The following is an 8,854-nucleotide window of genomic DNA, read 5'->3' as shown; positions in this document are numbered from 1 at the left end:
GTTGAACTATTTGTTCCTATATCTTTTGATTGAGATAATATTAATTTCTGATTTCTTTTCACTCAGATATTTTTAACATTTGTGAGGAAAATCCCTATCCCTAAGACATCTGTTTGAGTCTGAAACTTGTCTGATTGGAATGCTTTTTATTTTAAAATGGAGCAACAATGTAACTGTAGTCTTTGCACTATGTTTTCATCATGTTAAGGGGTGAATGTCAAAATTGCATGTACATAGGTTGTGCAACTTAGTTGATATCAATTTGTGGGATAAAAAACCACTTTTTAATGTCAAACTAGCTATGCATATAGAGGAAGTGGTGCATAAAATCTTTGTAGGGTCTCTTCCAAAGAGTTTCAAAGGCTATGATTATAGACTTTAAAATTTGTGGCTAGTCACTGGAAAATTGACATTACATTTTTTGAGAGGAAGGTAACTATAGCTCTTTTCCTCTAATGTTTAAGAGACATCTACTTTGATACAATTTGAAAACATTTTTGTATTACAAAAGCATTTTATAGGGTTTCCCAATTTAAAATATAAGTTTCCCACATTTATATTAAATTTTTTTTTTCCCTAATTTCTATATAGTCAGAATGGTTTTAAAAGTAATTATTCTTACAAGATGCAATGTCTTTTTCTTTTGACTTTTTCATCCCCTCAAATACATTACATAAAGCCTACCTTGCTATCAATGTAACTATTTCACCTTGTTGGTGCAAGTGCTAGTTTTGATAATTTGTACTAAGAATTTCAATTTCAATTTTCTTGTACTATATTTTATAAGCACATTAAGAAGAATATTGAAAAGGTTGATATTTAAACTATAAACTTATAACCTATTCAATATTGTTCAAATTTAGAACATATTCAATATTCTCTTTATTATAAACACAATATATTCTTTATTTAGAATGTATAAGAACTTAGAATCTTCTTATTACAAATACACTAAAGAGAATGTATTTGAATCAAATATATTCAATGTACAAATAATGGAAACATCAAAAGCTATACACAATATAATTTATCTAATAAAGTTTTAAAAAAAAAAATAACAAATTTTTTTTATAATAATTGTTTTCCTTGAATTAAACATTTAAAAAATAATTTTATTTTATTAGTACTTGTCAGAGTACTATTGTGACACATTTTGAACTTTACGCTTTAAGAAGTGATTAAATTTTTAGGTTTCTAGAGTCAAAATTAATTGATTTTAAGTTTTGTTATCAAACTAATATGTTGCATAAGCATAGATGCAAGATTTTTAACTTTACAATTTTTAGAAAATATATTTCTAAGATTTGATTGAGTGAATTCATTTAGCTCTTATATGGGTCCCATTTGATGGATTCTATAATTGTTTTTTATTCAGGTAAATATAATTTATTTTTAATATTTTTTTGAATGTAAATAGGTTGGTTTAGATTTTAATATTTTAATATTGTATTCTTAAATAATATAATTTTTGTCGTTCAATTAAAAATATTTAAAAAATGATATTTCTTATATTATATAATTGATTTTTTTTTATATTCTTATTTCTTATATTATATACTAAAAAATTAAAAAATTTAAATTATAATTATAATGAATATCATTATAGAAAACTATAAATATATTATAGTTTTATTAATTAAAATATTTTATAAATTATAACAAATTTATGAAATTAAAATTATATCTATATAAAAACTAAAGGCAAATACTCGGCCACTATGTGGCACTCGTTAAAAAAAGGCAAATACTCGGCCACTATGTGGCACTCGTTAAAATTTGAAGTCTCACAGCTTTGTAACTTTGAACGGAAGTATTTGTCAATTAATATATATGAATTATTTCAAATTTATAATAAACACTATGAGTATGATCTTCATCGATATGATGGCGAAATGAAAATCAGTAGACAGTGAACTTTTTTTTCGTATGGAATTGGCCATTAAACGTGTGGGTCCAATCGATTATGCTCGTCATCTTCATTTAAACAGACAAAAAAAATTCTGTGATCCCGTCTATCACTGCATGTCTGTTTCTCGACCGGCACAAATCACTTTAGGGAAGACTTGACTTACTCTCAGTCATCGAGAACGGATGGGAGTCGTCAGAACGGAGTGCGGTCAGTGCGCTGTGAAATCTTTTCTTTATTTCATTCTCCCTAAGTCTTCTGTTAATTGAGATTCCTTAGAAACATGTTCTGCTTTCTACGTCTTCCAGTTGGTGAAGGTTATTTGAGCATTACGTTTTACTTATGACTCTACATATTTAATCCATTAAGGAAAATGAAAAGAAGTAGCGAACAAAATGTACAGCAATAATAGTCTCTTGATTTATCTGATACGTAATGACAAAATCCACCATGGTATTCTAGAATTTACTGGGGCACTAATCTTGTACGGATCTCTCAGACTTTGCCTTTCGGAATTGATGGGGCTACTTCAATCATCTCGATTATTGCGTAGCTTATTCAGAGTCTATTTATAGAACTCGAAAATATGCAATAAACACATTCGCCATCTACACCCTTCCTCGATGGCAATTAAGCATTTGTTCTTAGCCATAGTTGCAAGTATTGCAGCGCATATTTGCACTGGTGTCAATTTGGATGTTGGCGATACGCTTCAGCTGGGGGCTTCGCTCACTGGCAATCAGACCCTCATTTTCAAGAATGGAACGTTTGCATTGGGATTTTTCAGTCCGAATGGAACGAACTATTGGTATATTGGCATCTGGTATGCACCAATCTCTCAGAGGGCCATTGTTTGGGTGGCTAACAGAGATAATCCTATCAAAGGAATGCCCGACGTTCTGAACATTTCAAGCGACGGTCATCTGAGATTGTTTGATAGAAATGGGTTGTCAGTTTGGTGGACTGATAATGGGCAAAGAGCATCCCAAGCAGTCATAACTTCTTATAAGCCAAGAACCAATACTTGCCCAAAAGGAAAGCTGTCTTTATCAACAACGAGCCAACCGAGCAAGGCTGCCGGAAAGTGTGTCTGAGCAATTGCTCGTGCACAGCCTTTTCTTTGGGTATTTCTGTCGATCCTCCAGTCTGTAGATTGTGGTTTGGAGATTTATTCGGAATGAGCGTGTCATCAAAGGGCCAATCCGTCTTTGTTAGGCTCGCAGATTCTAAGATCCCACAGCTGATTTCACAGAAAAGCAACAAAGCCCCTGCATCTAAGGTTTTACTTTGTGCCGCCGCATCTTTTTTTGCTGTTTCCGCTCTCTTGTTTGCAGCGTTTGTTCTGTTGAAACGCCGAAGGCTGTCAAAGAGAAATCTTGGAGAGGAGGTGCCACTGTCACTGGGAAAGTTCAGTTATAAAGAGCTAAGAATCGCAACGGAGAATTTCAAGCATAAACTGGGCAGCGGAGCATTCGGCTCTATTTTCAAAGGAACTCTGCCAGACAAGACGCCTGTGGCTATTAAAAGATTAGAGGGTTCCGCGCCAGCAGAAAAGCAATTTCGCACTGAAATAATCACCACTGGCAGGATACAACATGTGAATTTGGTGAGGCTCTGGGGATTCTGCGTAGAAGGCAGTCAAAGGCTACTGGTGTACGCCTATATGCCCAACGACTCTTTAAACTCCTTCCTCTTCCCTAAATCGGAAGAGGTCGAGAAGGTGTTGAACTGGAGGACTCGATTTCAAATCGCGCTAGGTACTGCACGAGGATTAGTTTACCTGCATGACGAATGCAGGGATCGCATCATTCACTGCGACATCAAGCCTGAAAACATCCTTCTGGACAGTGACTTCAGCCCAAAGGTTGCTGATTTTGGGTTGGCAAAGCTGGTGGGAAGAGATTTCAGCCGAGTACTGACGACAACAAGAGGAACTCACAGGTACGTGGCTCCCGAGTGGATCTCTGGCCTTCCTATCACTCCCAAAGCTGACGTGTACAACTATGGCATGATGTTGTTGGAAATTATATCAGGCCGAAGAAATCTGGGCATAACAGTGGAGGAAAGCAGATTGTACTTTCCTATTTGGGCTTCATGTCAGATTCAGAGGGGAAATATAATAGGCCTCGTGGACGCAAGGATAGCGACTGTAGCGGATATGGAAGAGGTGAGGAGAGCTGCTGTAGTGGCTGGGCTATGCATTCAAGATGATGAGAATGAGAGACCGAGCATGAGTGAAGTGGTGAAGATTTTGGAAGGAACAATGGAGGGTCATGTACCACAAATTCCGAGGTCTCTACAGCTTCTACTAGGTGTGGTTGGCACCGACAACGATATCTCAAGTATAAATTGTTTCCCTGCAAGTAAAGTAGAAGCGGTTTGTGAAGGAAAGGGATTAAGATAGATATACCTGCTGCCACATCATCGGATTGAGAGGAATCTCCTTGCTGTCGTGTTTTCTAATTAAGACTAGATTAGGAGCAACTTTATCTATGTCAGAGGACAGAATAAATGTAGCCTAGATAATATTTTGCAATGTTCCTTTTATAATTCATATCCATAAGTTAATGAAAGTGTACATTTTAAAATACAAATTTTTATAATAAAAAGTTACTTTTGTTGGGATATAAAGTTCAACACTAGCTTCAACCTTCATTTCCCTTGTTTTTTTCAATAGTTATTAGTTCCTATTTTTGACAAGTAACTATTGTTTCCATTCAATGCATTCTATTGTTAGCTGCACCAATGAGATTTTAAATTGGTTTAAACCTTTGTTATAGTTACAAGGTTTACTAATTTCATTGCATTTAAGAAATTAGAATATTACTATTTGTTTGAAATTTAATTGGACCTGAACCAAAAAGACAATGAGAATAGTCCTTGCCTTTGGCAGGTAATTATTGTTTTCATTCAATGCATTCTATTATTAGCTACACCAATGAGATTTTAAATTGGTTTAAATCTTTTTTATAGTTAGAAAGTCTACTAATGTCATTGCATTTAAGAAATTAGAATATTACTATTTGATTGGTCTTGAACCAAAAAGGCAATGAGGAAAATAATTTCAATGTTAAGAAAATTAGTAAAATTAGAAAGCACCTTTTACACATCACTCAATAAGCCATACCGTCCATGTACTATTGTCAAGTTTACATTAATTTGTTTGACAAAGTCTTTAGTTAAATTTAATGCTCATTAGAGTCGGTTGGTTTCGTCTATTTTTTTTCGTGTGAACTCATTTCCATTTCCTTATTCTATTTTCTGTGAGCTTGCAAGGTTTAGTTTGTTTCTTTGAACACATTTGGGGAAAGAATACAGGAGCTACAGGACGAGGTGCAAGGTTACAAATTGTGCAATTGTTGCAAAGGAAATTTGGTTTGTGGGTATGGCTTCCTCGTTTCTCAATAGGATTTTATCGCTTTTCAACTTTGGTTCTTTTTTAAATGGTAATCAGATATTTGAGTAATTTATGAAATTTTCTACTAGAGTCTAGATGTAAGAAGTTTTGCTGAAACACAATAAATACCTATGTTGTGTATTTAGTTATAAAAATATTCAATATTTCTTTTATTTAATTATTTTTTTTACCATTCATTCATATTTAAATGTTTGTCATGAGATCTTTTGTGGAATTAATTAAATAGTGAAAAATAAAAATAAATATTTATATGAATTAATATGTGAAAATCTAATTGATTGCAATATTCAATAGCACTTATAAAAGCCATTTTATTTTGAATGTCCCCAATTACCCTACTCTTCAAAATGTAAATATAATTATCCTACATGTTGTGAAAAAGAAAACATAGAGAAACAAATACATCAAATGGTTTCCAAATCTATCACATATTTTTCACTTTCTCATTGTATTCATTTTTATAAGAGAACCCAAAATGATTTATAGTCATAATGTTATTCACAATATTTATTGAGGGCTAATTTTTTTAAATTAGTAGAGGAAAGGGTCTAGACCCATTAAATGACCACCATAAAGGAAAACATGACAAATCACACTAGAATTGTGATTAAATAACAAATAGGAGTATAATAATTTTAGAACAAAGTAAATAAAAAATACTAAAATTAGAGAAAACCAACAAGCGACCAATCCATAGTTACTTCTCACTACTTGGAATGAGCCATGAGTATATTGTTTTGTATAATCACATAATTAGTAATATATAATCATATATAATTATATAGATATGTGTGGTTAACAATTTGTCTTCTTTGGATTTAGATTTATAGGTTTATACCTTGACTCTTAATGTGCCCAATGTGGAGAAAGACAAAGTTGTTAGCAACATAATGGGTCAATGTAGGTGTTCTATCAAGGTTCCTTGAATTAAAAGGTACAACTCCCTTGTGTGCAAAGATTTTCAATGAATATTGTTACTGGTAGATCAACAAGTTTCAATGGTATGCTCTTAATTAGAGAACTCGTAGAAGAGGTATAGCCAGATTGTTCAACGGTTCAAGCAATCCAGATAGATTTTAGATGATGATTCACAACTTCCACAACTATGAACTCATATGAGTTATTTTTTTGCTCTTTAACTAAATGCAATCTACTCTATCTACTAAAAGAAAGATGTGAAAATGCAAAACTATTTACTAATGCATATTGCATAAGAAGAGAAACTATAATTAATTAAACAATACCCAGATTGTTCAAGGTACTGAGATATCACAAGAACCATTTGCTTCCTACTCAACACTTTACAATAACCAAATCCAAATCTTCTCATACAACAATGAAAATATACATGAAACTAGTTTGCATAGAATAAAGGAAATGAGAAAATACTATGAATGATGACAATATGGCATGCAACCACTATATGAATTTGGTATAGCTCTGATACCATGTAAGAATATGCCTAAGGCAAGAATGAAATTCCAAGATCTAGATGCTCAAGAGATAGCACAAAAGAGACAAGCTATGATCAAAGGAGAATGGATTAATCAAATAAATGGATGAATACAATATATAAGTGCCTTGTATATAAAGGCAATTAATGTCTCTGGGAGTCATACAAGAGATAAGCATAACACCTAAGCACATCTCCACCAAGAGTGGATTATCCTCCATTATGCATGAATGTATGTGCAACAATGGGAGGATAAGAATACACACATGTATCTCATAAAGAGATGTAGTAGACAACATGTGCTCAATTGGAGTGCAAACTACTATGTTGTTAACACAACAACTCGTATAAATATGCAATCTCCTAGCTGTCTACATGACAACTAATATGAATATGCATTATCCTAAGTAAACTTAAGTAAAGTGTAAATAGTAAATACTTATTTACACAAACACCACCCCTTAAGTGCAACTTAGGGAAATGCACTTAAGCTCATAAAATCTAGATAATAATGCAAGATGGGTCTTGGCTACTAGGCCATGTTAGGTACCCATGTCCAAGATGCAAGTGCAAAAAAAGATGCAATGCAATCTCTCATAAAGTGGAGAAAGAGGGAAAAAAACATGGGAAAGACTCCCCTCCAAAAAGAGAGATAAGTATAATAAAATAAAATGAGAGAGAATACCTCATGTAAGGTAAAAATCCCACCCATAAGAGAGAAGAAGAAGAAGATAAACCAAGTAGCCTCCCAACAATGTAGAATGTACACTCGTGGTATATGGTCCAACCTTGATGTAGAAATTGCTCCACGAGTGTAGAACAACATTCCTCCTCTTAGGAAGAAACAAAACCAAAGGTGTATGAAAGAAACCTCCCCCATATGTAGGAAGAAACCTTAAAATGTATGGAATCTTTGAAACTTGCTCAAGTGTCCCCATGTCAATACTAAGAATTGCCTCCTCACAGTCATGTGTACTATGACACTCTACTGAAAAAGAAAAATCCGGATTGACTAAGGATAGATGTAGAACATGTATCAAAGACTCAAATATCTCCTCTAAAAAGAACGTGACCTCCTCCAATTTCTGTGTCAAAGTATCCACCATCATGTCAACCTCGAAAGAATGATCAAGTAGAGAATAAAGATGAGGGTCAGAGTGTTCCCTTGCAATAACTGAAGAAAGATCATCTTCACCAAAGAGAAGATGAATGTCATCAATAATTCCTCCCAAATCTACATCGTAGGACTCCATAAACAAATTAGAAATGTCTACCAAGTAGTCATCCCATGGAATTGAGCTTGGAAGATAATGAATATCTTGCTTCACTAAATCACTTGAATCCATGGCCATGTGAATACAACTATCATCAAGAACAATAGTAGATGGAATACCAGTAGGAGGAGAAGCAATGGATGGCTCAAGAACTTGATCACATGTGAGAACACCAAGGTTCAAGTAGCCAAAGTTCTCCTCAAAATCTAAATCATCACTGGAAATATGATCAAAATCTATTGAAAAAATCTCTATCTTCATCATGACCAAAGTCTAAAAAGTAGTATAGCCAAGATGCATGATCAACCACCCCTGTAGAAATGATCTATCTAGTCTCCAAGTCTTTGATAAAAGCTAAATTAATTGTGAATTCCATAGTCATTCCTCTATCTCCATGAGTGAGTTGATAGATGGAAAGAAGATTATGACTTAGGTGAGGTACACAAAACACATCTTTGAAGTATCCCTCCCCTTTATCAATAGTTCCTTTCCCTATCCCATTCATGTAAGTATGATTTACCATCAATATAGGTGGAGTATGACAAGGATCAAATGATGCAAACATAAACTATGACGATGCCATATGATAAGAAGCCCCTGATCTAGAAATCATCTCACTAAATCTTGACTTGAAGTAGCTACTAAGCCTTCACCTTTGCCCATGTGATCGTTTCTTTTATCAAAACCTGAATGTGAATAAGAGGGTGAAGTAGTCATTCTTGAAGGTGAACCAATTTGATTCTTCTTAAGAAGATTCTTGAGTTCATCTATCTCCTTCTTATAATAACGATGTTCTTCATGTC

General features: G+C 33.7%; 1 pseudogene; it reads left to right on the top strand.

Annotated features, from left to right (window-relative positions):
• Positions 1–3,083: 3,083 nt before the first annotated feature.
• LOC149536595 (G-type lectin S-receptor-like serine/threonine-protein kinase At2g19130 pseudogene) lies at positions 3,084–4,310 on the top strand (annotated as a pseudogene).
• The last annotated feature ends 4,544 nt before the right edge of the window (positions 4,311–8,854 follow it).

The sequence above is a fragment of the Cupressus sempervirens genome, chromosome 10, assembly GCF_028749045.1.
Source record: "Cupressus sempervirens isolate cs-2001-9-10 chromosome 10, ASM2874904v1, whole genome shotgun sequence".
Classification (NCBI taxonomy): Eukaryota; Viridiplantae; Streptophyta; class Pinopsida; order Cupressales; family Cupressaceae; genus Cupressus; species Cupressus sempervirens.
Note: the sequence above shows the minus strand (reverse complement) of the source record. Positions and strands in the feature narration are given on the sequence as shown.